Source organism: Eptesicus fuscus, chromosome 20 (genome assembly GCF_027574615.1).
Source record: "Eptesicus fuscus isolate TK198812 chromosome 20, DD_ASM_mEF_20220401, whole genome shotgun sequence".
NCBI classification, from domain to species: Eukaryota; Metazoa; Chordata; class Mammalia; order Chiroptera; family Vespertilionidae; genus Eptesicus; species Eptesicus fuscus.
Window position 1 is genome coordinate 2,148,952 of NC_072492.1, and position 13,644 is coordinate 2,162,595.

At 58.1% G+C, this 13,644-nt stretch overlaps 1 long non-coding RNA gene across 2 annotated transcripts; it reads left to right on the forward strand.

The window, feature by feature from the left end:
- Window positions 1-3,481: 3,481 nt before the first annotated feature.
- Window positions 3,482-12,233, forward strand: LOC114227959 (uncharacterized). 2 transcript variants are annotated; one of them, XR_003614045.2, is made up of 4 exons: window positions 3,482-3,746; window positions 4,005-4,083; window positions 6,227-6,357; window positions 11,865-12,233. It is a non-coding gene; the product is annotated as an uncharacterized LOC114227959 (long non-coding RNA). The 2 variants fall into 2 exon arrangements; XR_003614046.2 differs by lacking the exon at window positions 11,865-12,233 and adding an exon at window positions 10,223-10,377.
- Window positions 12,234-13,644: the final 1,411 nt, after the last annotated feature.

Genomic DNA, 13,644 nt, shown 5'->3' on the forward strand with positions numbered 1-13,644 from the left:
CCACCCCACCCTGAGAGTCAGTCCCAAAGAAACTCCTTGCACCCCAACTCTTGTCTCAGGGTCCATCAGAACCCAACTGAACAGCAACAGCCAATGAAGGTTAACCATAACGACAGTTCCAGCGCTTCCCCGGATTTCCTCCCGCAGTGGAAGGCAGTGACCCAATGTAGCCGTCGCAGCTAGTATTTCTGCAACACTCACTGGATACCTGCTCCAGGTGTGTTTCCTCACCAGCACCCTCTGTCGTTAAGCCCATTTTACAGGTGGGAAACTGAGGCATGGGGTGGTAACGTCATTTATCCAACACCTCACTACTGGGAAGCAGCAGAAGCAGGATCCCCACCCCAGAGGCGGGGTTCAGTGCCCACGTGCTAACCACTAGGCTTCAATGTCTCCCCAAGCCCCGGGACGAAATCCAAGCCTGGCCCCTGCCTAGCCACACCCCTGTCACTTGCCTGTCTTCTCCACCACCTTGAACCTTCGCACTGCTGTTCCTTCCCCTGAGCAGCCTTCCTCCCTGCAGCTGTCACTTTTCAGTCCCCGGCCCATGTGCGCTGCTACCTCCAAAGGCCTGGTCCCGTTCCCCGGGGCTCCATGGCTCCCAGGCAGCCCCCTTTGAGCACATGGGATGTTTGTGTCACGGAGGGTGGGGTCCCCCCAGGCACTGGCGTGAGGATGGGCATGCGGCAGGGACACAGCAAACATTTGGACATACTGGTGGAGGAGTGGATGCTGAGTGAGAGGCACCATCTTGCCCAGGCCTGGGACGGCGCCTGGCCAGCTCAGAAATCTGTAAAGCAGCATTCATTGGGCACCTACTGTCTGCACAGCCCTGCTTGGATGACAGCTTCCCTGCACTCACAGGGGACCTTCTCCTGGGGCAGACAGACGGCAGCACAGTAAGTCAGGTGTGGAGCTTTGCAGGTGACGGTAAGTGCCATGGAGGAATGCAAAGCAGAGAGAGGTGTGAAGAGAAGGGAGGGTGTAATCTTAATCAGGGTGGGGAGAGACCTCACCACCGGGTGACAATGGAGCAGAAACCTGAAGGAGGTGAGGGAGCCTAGGGAGACCTGGGGAAGAGAGTTCTGGGCAAGAACAGCCGTGGGTGGCTCTGAGGCAGGAGCGTTCCGGGGGCGTGGCTGGAGGAGGGAGGGGAAGAGGGCGGGGATGAAGCCAGGAGCTGACGGGCTGGGGGTGGGGCATATCCTCCGAGAAGCAAAGAAAGCTGAAGCACAGCCCCTCACCTGCCCAGGCCGCCCAAGGCACTGGCAGGGGCCTTGTTCTGTGTTCACATGGGCACATGCTTTTGTAACATGTGCAACGGTAAGCTAAATGCCTTTTCTGAAACTCCATGTGCTTTATATCAAACCGGTAGAAAGCCAATTTTAACATTTGCAAGAGACATAATGTTTCATTTCATTTAATAATATTTTGGGAATTCACTGTTTACACATTTTATCCTTAGAAGACTTTTAAAAATATATTTTTAATTAATTTTAGAGAGAGGAAGGGAGCGAGAGGAAGAGGGAAACATCATTGATAAGAGAGAATCATTGATCGGCTGCCTCCTGCATGCCCCCCACTGGGGATCGAACCCACAACCCGGGCACGTGCCCTGACTGGGTTTGAACCGTGACCTCCTGGTTCATAGGTTGACGCTCAGCCACTGAGCCGCGCCAGCCGGGCCTTAGAAGCCTTTCCCAGTGAAGTATAACATGCACACGAGAAGGGTGCACACCACAGCCGACAGGTGGGTGCATTTTCAGAGGGACCAGCCCCAGAGGGAGAAACAGAGTCTGAGCAGCTCTCTGACACCTACCACTGCCGCCAGCCAGCACATGGCAGTGGCCACCGATCCTACTGGCCCGGTTCGCGGTCTGGTGCTGGACCTCACGTGAGTGGAACCATACTGTGCCCTTGACCGCTTGCTGGACACCCCTCGTTCCCAGCGCGTGTCTGTCGTAGGAGCAGGCTCCCGCTCACCTCCTTGCTCTGCTGAGAGGCACCCTGGTTGATTCCCGGCCGTCATCAGAGGCAGTCGGTAAGCACACTCCTGTGCACACACCTGCGCGTCCCTGCGGGCGCTGGCGCTGGGCAACCACGGCTCCGAGGGCGGCACGCGCTCGACCTCACTGGCCACCGCCCAGCTGTTGTCCAAAGTGGGCGAACCAGACAAGCAAACGAGATCGTAAGATAACTTGCAATCGGTTCAGACCACTCTCTTCCACTCTGACTCCCCTTCACCCTGGGTCCCCTCAGTTTGTACTTATGAGGCTGTACTTTTTCCAAGGGGCCTGGGCATCCTACATTATAGACGCTCCAGGCCCGCAAGCCTGGCTCTGCCCCTGAGGGCGCTCTGTAGACCATGGCAAGGTTGTAAGTGAGCTGGGAGCCCAGAGGGCCCTGAGCAGAGGAGGGATGTGGGGTTCGGGTGGGGATCAGCCTGGGACACAGGTGGAACAGAGAGCTGAGCCAGGTGAGCAGTGTCCCTGTGGCCAGGACACGGGCGGGGCTGTGGATCCGAGTCCAGAACATTCCAGAGGTAGCCAAGGAGATTTGCTGGCAAATCAGATGCAGGGAAGGAGAAAAAGGTGGTCTCCTGCCTTCAGCAGATGGCAGGAGGGTTGTGCGGAGCCGGAGAAGACAGGGTGGAATGGTCTGGGGAGACTGGGAGCTTGGTTTCAGATGGGGTGATGTTGGAGCATGGGCTGGAGTTCAGGGCGTAGCTGGTGTTTAGAGCCTCTAGATTGAGACCACCCGGGAGTTAGTGAAGGCGCAGAAAGGCCAGGGTGGGCCCAGGGGTGCCCTGAGGTCAGAGAGGAGGACCCCTCACTGAAGCCTCTGGAAAACTGGGCGGAGTGAGGGGCAGTGTGTTGCACACCTTTCATCCCGGGACAGCCTACTGTGTGCACTGCCCAGGCCGCCTGTCCCTCCAGCCGGCTCCGCACAGCGCTCCCCTCTGCAGCAAGGCTGACCTCGCACTTCGTGCTGATGATTGCCTGTCCCCTCCGCGTCCGCGTCCCGGTCTCCGCCGCAGTCCCAGCGCCCTGTTCAGTGCCTAGCACACAGCAGGAACTCGGGAAATAGTTGGGGAATGCGTTTTGCAGAAGCGGAAAGTGAGGCTCAGAGAGGGAAGGCAGGATAGGGATTTGGGCACGATCTGTGGTCCCAAGGCCCAGACCCCTCTGACGCCTTCCCGGGCCTCCGCGGGTCACCTCGCCTGGATCCTCGGACCGACGGGTGGAGACTGCCTGGCGACCTGGGCGTCTACGCAAGAGGGCGCTGCGGATGCGCGAATGGCGGGCCGGGCGGGGCCGGGAGGGGCCGGGAGCGGGGTGGTGGGGAGGGGGCGGGAGGGGCCGGGCGGGGCCGGGAGGGGCCGGGAGCGGGGTGGTGGGGAGGGGGCGGGAGGGGCCGGGCGGGGCCGGGCGGGCCGAACCCGGAAGGGAGAGGGAATAGGGTCGCCCTGGGGGGAGGGAGGGCAGGCCAGCGGGAGGCTGCGGGAACCCTTGAAGACCTTCAGCAGATGGGAGGGAAGCAGGAAGGAGGCAGGCTGCCCAGAAGGTGTCTTCACTGTATCCTGAAACACCGGGGGAGGGGAGTTAGGGAAGGGCAGGGGTCTGGTGGAGGGAGCGGCAAAGGCCCCAACAGCTCCCCAGGACTGCTTAAGTACAACTTGCCCTGGACTCAGCCTGCCCCTCCGGAGGCCTCAGTCGTGTCACCTGTAGAATGGGTTTTAGGGGAAGGTATGAAGCCCATTCCAGGTCCTTGTGTAAGGTCAACAGGAAGGATTGGCCCCTCTCCCAGCAAACTGTCCCTCCTACTTCCTGCTGCAAGATATTCCAGGGTCAATGTCAATAATAATAATAATAATAATAATAATAATGGCTCTTTGTTTTCTTTAGTTTTGCTATATTCCAGGACCCTTCCTAAGTGATTAATTTATTAGATCAATTAATCCCTAAACGGTACCATGATGAGCAACCGCTGATCCCCTTTTGCAGATGAGGAAACTGAGACCCAGAGAGGGAGGTGACTCCAAGCCAAACAGCTGGGAATGAGCAGTCTGGTCTCTCAGGTCAGGTGAGTGCCCCAGCCCCATGCCAGGAAAAAAGAGACCCCAAACCTCAGCCCTGCTCTGAGCACAGACACACATGTGCTCCAGACGTCTCCCCAGAGGCAGCGTGAGCTGGAGGGTTCAGACCCCTTCAGCCTGGGGCCGCTGAGCCCTGGAGCGCAGCCGGATGTGGGCAGTCGGCCTTGGGGCAGGGATGGTGCCCAGCTGCCTGGGTGCTGGCCCCAGAGTGGCAGCTGTGGGTTAAAATTCCAACTGAACCACTCTGGGCTGCGAGTCCAGGCGAGTCGCGCAGCTACTCTGCGCCTTGGCTCCCCCTTCAGGAGGCTGGGTAATGCAGCACCTGCCTTCGGGCGTTGTGAGATTCCACAAAGCAGCGCAGGCAGCGCCGGCTGCTGCTGTGCCATGGCCCTCCTTGGCTCCCATCTCTCCTAGTTCTCCAATGGCCTCCTCACGTTCAGCACAGTGGGCAGTAAGCCCCGCCTCCAAGCCTCAGTGGCATCATGAACCAAAGCTTTGGAATCTCCCACGGGTCCTCTGGGTTGGTATGGTAAGTCCCACTCCATGAAGGAGGGAATGGAGGCTCCACAGCCAGAAAAAGGGATGAAGAAGGCATCTGGATTGACAGGAGGTGATCTCCGAGTTAGACTGTTAGAAATTGTAAATGGAAGGGGGAAAGCCAAGTGCAGAACAATGTGTAGTGTATTCTCACATTTGAGTTGAAAAGGGGGTGGGGAGAGAGAGAACATACAGGTAGATTTGCCTATATGTGCACAAAGTAACTCTAAAATCGTAAACAAGTGAGTGATTGGAGAGGGGCCTGGATGCCGGGGCTCTGCAGCTGAAGGGTCCTTTTTGCTGCGTGTCTATAAAGCGCAGGGAAGGGATACTTTGTGTGCTTAACCAGTCCTGGAGACTCTGAAATGACGGCAGGAAGAGGAAATAAATGCATTAGCTCAGCCCTAGCTGGTTTGGCTCAGTGGATAGAGCGTCGGCCTGTGGACTGAAGGGTCCCGGGTTCGATTCCGGTCAAGGGCACATGCCCAGGTTGCAGGCTCATGCAGAAGGCAGCCAATCAATGATTCTCTCTCATCATTGATGTTTCTCTCTCTCTCTCCCTCTCTCTCCCTTCCTCTCTGAAATCAAAATATATTTTTAAAAAATACATTAGCTCAGGCATTCAAGTTCCATCACCAATAAGGGCCAAGCAAGAAATGTGAATGAGTGAAATGTGAGGCATTGGGGACTGGTAGAGACTGAGGCAGTCAGGTCCTACCTAAAGGGGCAGCCTACTCTGGATCAACGATGTCGCGCTGTGAAGTGCAGGCCCAGAACTGTCAGAGCTCTCACTTCCCAAAGAGAAATGGAAATGGGTTTGGATGAGAGAGGAGGTCAGGGGTGACTGTGGAGAGCATGGCCTGGGGCGAGGGTGGCTGGGGGGGGGGGGCAAAGGGAGAAGCTGTGGCAGACACCACTGGCTGACCCATCGCCATTCCTGTGCCCTCTCCCCGGCTGCCTTCCACTTTGGAGGCGGGAAAAGAGAAAGGACTCCCTTTCCCAGGCCCCTTGTAGTTGGGAGCCGTCATGTAACAGTTCTGGGCAACTGGATCTCAGGAGTCCGGGAGGGGGTGGCTCTGGGAAAACATTTCTCTTCATGATAAAAGGGGCAAAAGCCTTCAGTTAACCCCAAACCTAAGCTGTCTTAACCGTAAACGCAGGCGCAATGCCAGGAGCAGTGCAGCCATTTGCAAACGACAGGAAAAGCCCCGAGTCGCCGACACCAGCCCGGACACCTTTGGCGGGTGAACAGTGCCGGCCACAGCTGGCCTCCGGGCTCGGTGTGACGGGAGGAATAAGCTCCTGCCTGTCTGAGCCCCGGGGTCTGGCTCCTGGTTTTTGTAGTCAGCACGCCCCTCCCTGTGCAGAGACGGTGTTTGACAGAATCCAGGGGAAGCGGGGAAGAAGCTGAGCAGGAGCTGGTGGGGGGCGGGTCCGGGGAGAGACTTGGTTGCAGTGGGGAGGTCTGAGGTGTGTCTGCTGTAATAACCACATTTCCTGAGCACACACTACGTGCCTGCGCACAGCCGTGTGCACAGAGGGACTGTTGCCCACCCCAGCCCTCTGAGCAGCTGCGGTGCCCCCATTTCACAGGGGGGACCTGGCCTTCACAGAGAAGCAACGCAACTTGCCCAAAGGCCCTACAGCGACGAGGCAGTGCAGGCAGGATCTGAACTCGGGCAGACTGAGTCCAGCCCAAGATGGATCTGACTCCTCAGTCAGTGGTAAGTGTGTTAATAGATGGGCATGCCTGTCCCTCCTGGGGCGGAAGGTCTCTCTCTGTCAGGAGACAGGGTCCTGCCCATCCTCGCCCCCGTCCCCCCCCCCCCCATCGTGTGGGCCAGAGGGCAGCACTGCCGGTGGTGGCTGAGTTTGTGGCGGGATGGGTTCGCATCTGCTGGCCCAGAGCCGGAGCAGTAGGCTTTGCTCTCTGTTCCTAGGGGACAGTGAGGCGACCACCTCCCTTTTGGGCTCCATCTCCATGTCCATCCATCCACTGGGATGGAAGGGTTTGTGGGTGACGCAGCCCCGCTGGGCGGGGACCAGGAGGGAGCACCCTGGGCCTGGCAGAGTCACTGAAGTGCTGGAGGCGAAGTGACTCCACTGGCCCTGCGTGCCTCCGTGTCTGCTCCCCTGAGGTGGGATTGAAGGGCAGCGCCGCCCGCCCGCCCGTCCAGGGGGTCACGTGAAGGACCATCACAGAGCCCAGAGGGGTGCTGGGGACCCAGGAGCCCAGGAGAGGCGCGTGCAGATCACGGGCGGGCGGGGGCGGGGTGCAGCTCCCTCCCAGGCCCGTCCTATTCCCGGCTCCGGGGCGGCCCCAGGCACGTCTGGACCAGCCTCAGGGAAAACCGGGTCCCGCCCCATGCCCCACTGGTCCTCCCGGCCCAGGTCCCCCGTCCTTCCCCCCACCTCTGGCCCAGCTGCTCACCGGATCTCCTCCACTACCACAGGCCGAGGGCAGTGCCCGTTCTCCTGGGTGGTGCCCTCAAGTCTTCTCCCCCCCCCCCCCCGCCACCTCGAACCTTCCAGATGTCTGTGCCACCTCTTTGCTTTTCTCCAAGGCTACTCCCTTTCTGGAAAAGACCAGCTGAGGGGCAGGGCTGGGGTCTGGTAACGGGGCTGCTACACCCAGGAGGCCCGGCTGTTGTGAGGTGGGGAAAGATGGGGGAGAGTCTGGGAACGCAGAATGGGAATCAGGGAAGCCATGTGGGAGGGCTGCCTGGCGAGGGGGACGGTAGGTGTGGACGGGGAGAGCAGGGCGTTACCAAGGACCAGTGTTCCAGATAGGAAGTGATTTATTCAGCAGACGTGTGCGGAGCACCTGCTTGGTGCCGTCCGTCTAGGCCCTGGGTTTGGGCGAGAGGCAACTTAAGTGTGTGCTCTGGTGCGTTTGCAGCCGGGGAGGCAGGGGAGAAGGCAGAGGGGTAGACATCACCTCCCGCACCGGGCTCAGCTCCTGAGGAAGAGTGTCATAGGGGCGGAGCCGCGGGCCCCGTGCTGGTCGGAGGGAGGGAGGCGGTCAGCAGAGCTTCCTCCCAGTGAGAGGCCGCGAGCTGGGGTTGCCTAAGCCAAGAGCGAGGCGGGCCGTGCCCTGGAAGCCCCGTGCCGCTGAGGGCCGGAGGGAACGGGCAGTGAGGGGACGTGCCCAAGGGCACACGGGGCGGAGCTCCCGCTGCTGCCCATCCCATCCCCCAGGGCACGGCCCGTGGCAGGCCGAGGCTCGGGGCAGGTGCTGATGGCGACAGCCAGCGGGTGGTGGGAGGGGCTGCGGGGAGTGGCAGCAGCGGAAGGAAGTCGCTGTGGGATGGTGAAGGCTGTGGTGGCCGCGATGCGGTTCCGGACCCTGTGATACTGGCTGGGCACTGTGCCCACCGCCCGCGGCTGCAGCCAGCGCCCCCTGTGGCGTGTTCTTGTTCCCAGAGCTGGGGCTCTTCTCAGGCCCGGAGACTGCGACAGCACCTCCCTGCCGCAGCGATGGCCCCCTCAGGCCCGAAGGGTGACAAGCAAACACCTGGCACTGAGTCCTTGTTCTCGCTGGCTTCGGGGGCAGCCTTTCCAGGCAGGCTCTCCATTATCCAGCCCGCCTCGGAGTGGCTCCCGCCGAGGCCGCAGGCATCACTGCCGGCGCTGGGTCAGACCCCCGTCCAACACCCGAGCGGGGTGTCGCTGCGCCTGCCTGTGCCGCAGTCCCCTCGCCGCGGAACGAGGACGTGCTGGCTCCTCACTGGCTCGGTGTGAAGGTTAAAGAAGATAACACAGGCCGGTGCTCAGGCGGTGCCAGGTGGGTGTCGTGTCTTTCCTGGGCACCTCCTACACCCGATGACCCTGCACAGAGGAGTCAGCCCACGGCCGGGCCGCTCCCTACCGGGGCTGACCAGGTGGCTTCCCCCCGGGATGTCTTGTCTCCCGTTCTTCACTCCACACACATTACATTACACTCTGTGGCCATGTTACAGAAAACCAGAGAAGAACCAAGCAACACTTAAGAGAGGTGGAGTTACATTTATTACGCGCAGGTCCAGAGGAAAAAGTCTCTCAAATTCTGGGCCCCAACATGGAGGAACTTTCCCTATTTATATGTTTTACCTTCTTTGTCTCCCAAATATGGGGTGTTTCTGGCCCCCTTTGCAAGTTCTTAAAGAGCCCCTATGTGCTGGGGCCTTGAGACCTCAACCAAAGGCCTGGCCCCATGCCAGCACTGATAACCTCATCCGGGGAAGGTTTAATGGCCTCTCTGAAGTGGGAGTAGTCTTATTTTCCTTATTATTTAAGCAAGCAAGTATTTACAGAAGCCAAATAGCAGGGTTAAAATTTCAAACAGCAGTTTTTATATAAGACTAGAGGTCCGGTGCACGAAATTCATGCATTGGGGGGGTGTCCCTCAGCCCAGCCTGCACCCTCTCCAATCTGGGACCCCTCGAGGAATGTCCGACTGCCTGTTTAGACCCGATCCTGGTGGGATCAGGCCTAAACAGGCAGTCGGACATCCCTCTCACAATCCAGGACTGCTGGCTCCCAACTGCTCGCCTGCCTGCCTTCCTGATTGCCCCTAACCACTTCTGCCTGCCAGCCTGATCACCCCCTAACCACTGCCAGACTGATTGATGTCTAACTGCTCCCCTGCCAGCCTGTTTGCCCCCAACTTCCCTCCTCTGCCAGCCTGGTCACCCCTAACTGCCCTCCCCTGCAGGGTTGATCACCCCCAACTGCCCTCTCTTGCAGGCCTGGTCCCTCTCGACTGCCCTCCCTTGCAGGCCTGGTGCCTCCCAACTGCCCTCCCCTACTTGCCTGATAGCCCACAACTGCCCTCCCTTGCAGGCCTGGTCCCTCCTAACTGCCCTCCTCTACTGGCCATCTTGTGATGGCCATCTTGTGTCCACATGGGGGCAGGATCTTTGACCACATGGGGCAGCCATCTTGTGTGTTGGAGTGATGGTCAATCTGCATATTACTCTTTTATTAGATAGGATAGAGGCCTGGTGCATGGGTGAGGGCCAGCTGGTTTGCCCTGAAGGGTGTCCTGGATCAGGGTGGGGGTTCCCTTGGGGCATGGGGCAGCCTGGGAGAGGGGCCTGTGGTGGTTTGCAGGCCAGCCATGCCCCCCAGCAACCCAAGTGGAGGCCCTGGTATCTAGAATTTATTTATCTTCTACAATTGAAACTTTGTAGCCTGGAGCAGAGCCAAGCCATTTATGTTGGTATTTATGTATCTTCTATAATTGAAACTTTGTAGCCTAAAGTGAAGGCCTTGAGCTGGCCAGGGCTGCAGAAGCTTGGCTTCCTCCATTGCCCGGGGCAACCCTAGCCTCCTGCTCTTCCAGCTCAGTGGCTGCCGCCATTTCTGTTGGGATTTATTTACCCTCTATAATTGAAACTTTATACCCTTGAGTGGAGGCCTGGGCCCACCAGGGTGTGTGGAAAGCTTGGCTTTCTCCATTGCCAGGGAAACCCAAGCCCCCCTGCTCTCTGTGGCTGCAGCCATCTTGGTTGAGGTTAATTTGCATACTCACTCTGATTGGCTGGTGGGCGTAGCTGGTGGGTATAGCGGTGTGATGGTTAATTTGCATATTACTCTTTTATTAGATAGGATGGATGCTTCAGCCAGGGCCTTTCAGGCCTAGGAGACATGTCTAAGAGCCAGTCCCAGCCCTTTGTCAAGAAGCTGCCGGACACGGGTGGCAGAATCTTACCTGTCACCACCCAGGGGGCAGGCGGTAGGATGCTGAGCAGCCAGAGAAGGCCTTAAACACGGCCGTAAACACGGCCGTGGTCGTCAGAGAGGCTTCTGAGAGCTCCACCCCGTGTGCCCTTGGGCATGTCCCCTCACTGCCCGTTCCCTCTGGCCCTCAGCGGCACGGGGCTTCCAGTGCACGGCCCCGCCTCGCTCTTGGCTTAGGCAACCCCAGCTCTCGGCCTCTCACAGGAAAGGAAGCTCTGCTGACCGCCTCCCTCCGACCAGCATGGGGCCCTCCGCTCCGCCCCGTATGACACTCTTCCTCAGGAGCTGAGCCCAGTGGGGGAGGTGATGTCTTCTGCCTTCTCCTCTGCCTCCCTGGCTGCAAAACGCACCAGAGCACACACTTAAGTTGCCTCTCGCCCAAACCCAGGGCCTAGACGGACGGCACCAAGCAGGTGCTCCGCACACGTCTGCTGAATAAATGACTTCCTATCTGGAACACTGGTCCTGCAAGCCTTTTAGCATTCAGCCGGGCCGCCTGCTGGGCGGGGCCTGAGGGTGGAGAGGGCACTCGGGCCACAGGAGCAGCACACGGGACAGGGATGCTCAGTGGAGAGCATGCGCAGGCCGCTCATGGCGCCCAGGTGATTGGCGGGGCTGCGGGGCAGGATGGTGGGGAGCAGTGCCAGCAGCTGAGCCAGGGAGGGCAGGACATTTCCCCGGGAGCTCAGTGGTCACAAGGAAGCGGTGAGACGAGACGGGGCAGGAGGGGTGGGCAGGGCGCGGGGCTGGCTGGGCAGGTTTCTGTTGGCCGACTCGCACCTCCCGCCTTTGTTTGAGTGTGTGGGCGGCTTGAAGCCAGCAGCCAGATAAAAGCAATGGAGGTGCAATTTTGTTCTCATCTTTCTTCTCTGTGCCTCTCAGATGTAAGTACATTTACAAAATGTATGACAATGTTTGTTTCATGTCCTCAACTTGTATTTCCTTTGGGTTAAAGAAAGAGAAAAGTAAGAGAAGGAGAGAGGAATGGAGGGGAGGGGGAAATAAGGAAGAGGAGACGGAGGCCGAAAAGAGAGAGAGAGATTAGGGGAAATGTTCTTTTTGCCTTTTTCTGGACTAAGTGGCCTCCACCTTCCCATTTTCTCATCCCTTGGAGTCACTGGCCCTCTGTCCCTTTGGGACCCCCAGGTCTGGGCCTCTCACTGCTGTACCTGTGTCAGCCTCCCCGGCCTGGCCCCGCGTCCGTCCTGTCAGCGCGTCTCCAGCAGCACCGATGGCTCAGGACACCGGGGCTAAAGGGATGCGCAGAGGCAAGTGGGAGGAGAAGGCGGCAGGGAGAACCAGTCTGAATGTGTGTTCCAAGGTCTCTGGAGAGACTGGTAGATCCTGATACTCCATTCCATCACCCTTGGCCTGGGCCTCTTCCAGACGAGGCTGGCCCTCCTGGATTCTCCCACCCTGAGTGACGAGCGTCGCTCTGCGCTGGGCCCGGGAGGTGTGCTTCCGCCCCTCGACTCGGGACCATGAAGTGGTCCTCCCTCTCGTTTCCCAGGCGAAGAAGCGCGCGGCACACAGAAGAGCAGGGACGAGACTGAGGCCACCAGCTGAGAAGTGAACAAGTCTGGATTCAAACCCAGGCCTCCATGTCCCCAGGACCTGTATTCCAGTCACTGGTAGGGTCCCCGGAAGGGACCAGGTTATGGGCGTGGCTTCTCAAAGGGAAGAGCATCCAAATGGAAAGGCTGGAGAAGTCAAGCACTTCTCCCAACATATTAGGAATCCTATTTCTCTCCCCCGTCCAAAAGCCCTGGATTCTCTTAACAGCAGCAATTTTCAACCTGTGTGCCGCAAGAATTTTTAAAACATGAAATACCTCACTGTTTAGTCAGGGCACTGGCCTCTATTCCCTTAGATAGTCAAATAAAAAGGAGACAATAGCCAACTTAGCCATCTGGTGTGAATGAATCAAAATTATACCTATTTTTTTGGTCAGATCAGCAAAAAATGTAATGTACTTTTTGGTATGCTGCAGAATTTTAGGAATTAGTGTATGTGTGTCATGAGATGGAAAAGGTTCATCTGGGAGCTGAGCAGCCACCCGGGCTGCCCCCGCGGCCTGTGTGAGAGCACGTGGGCAAGCCAGCCTCACGAGCTCGCGGGTGCTCCTGCCCGGATTGGGGGGCGGGTCCCAGAGCCTGGCACGCTTCTCACGGCCCACGCGGCTCAGGCACTCCTTGCTGCACAACACTTTCACATCTCATGTAACCTGGGCCTCCTATCGCCATGTGAGTAGACCAGGCAGGAGTTTTCACCGCCCTGTTCACTTCACAGCAGAGAAAACAGGCTCAGGAAGGCAGAGTGGTGTGGCCGAGGCCACGGAGCTGCCAAGTGCGACCTTGCACCCTGGTCTTGATCATCGCGAACCTGTGGTTTTGCACACAGCACTAACTTATCAGCTTCCTTGCAGTCTTCTTAGCCCCTCAGGCTGCTCTGTAATTCTCCAGCTGCAGGCTCTCTGCTCAGGCCCACCCGTCTTTTTGCCTCTGGGGAGTAGGGAGAGGGATCAGGACTCTGGAGACAGAGGGGAGAGTGAAGAGCAGATCAACAAGGCAGCCAAGCACCTCCCCCATTGCCCTCACACAGTATTTGGGTTAGGAAATACACATGGCCCTGGTCGGGTGGCTTAGTTGGTGGGAGCATCGTTCCATACACCAAAGAGTTGTGGGTTCCATTCCCAGTCAGGGCACATACCTAGGTTGTGGGTTCAATCCCCAGTTGGGGGTGTATGGGAGGCAATTGATCGATGTTTCTCTTTCACATAGATTTCTCTCTCTCTCTCTCTCTCTCTCTCTCTCTCTCTCAAAATCAATTAAAAAATAAACATATCCTCCAGGGAGGATTAAAATCTCTATACATAAAAGCTTAAGTGACCGAATGACCGGTTGACCAGTTGCTATGATGTGCCCTGACCACCAGAGGGCAGACACTCAATGCAGGAGCTGCGCCCTGGTGGTCAGTGCACTTCCACAGCCAACCTCCCGCGGTCCCTCCCCCTGGCCGGTCAGGCCCCGATTGCCATGATCCCGGCCAGGCTGAGGGACCCCACCCATGCATGAATTCGTGCACCAGGCCACTAGTATATAAATAAATAAAAAAGAAACAAACATGACAGGTTGGAAAACTTAGGTCCTCAAAAAGGTGAAATTGCTTCATGAGTGGAGGGGCTGGGGTTTGAATTCTGGCTTTCTGAGTCCCAATTTTATGCCCTTGGCCTTGGAGGGACCACACACCTAGAGAGTTGACTGCCATCTCAGTCTTGATTTGGACTTTTT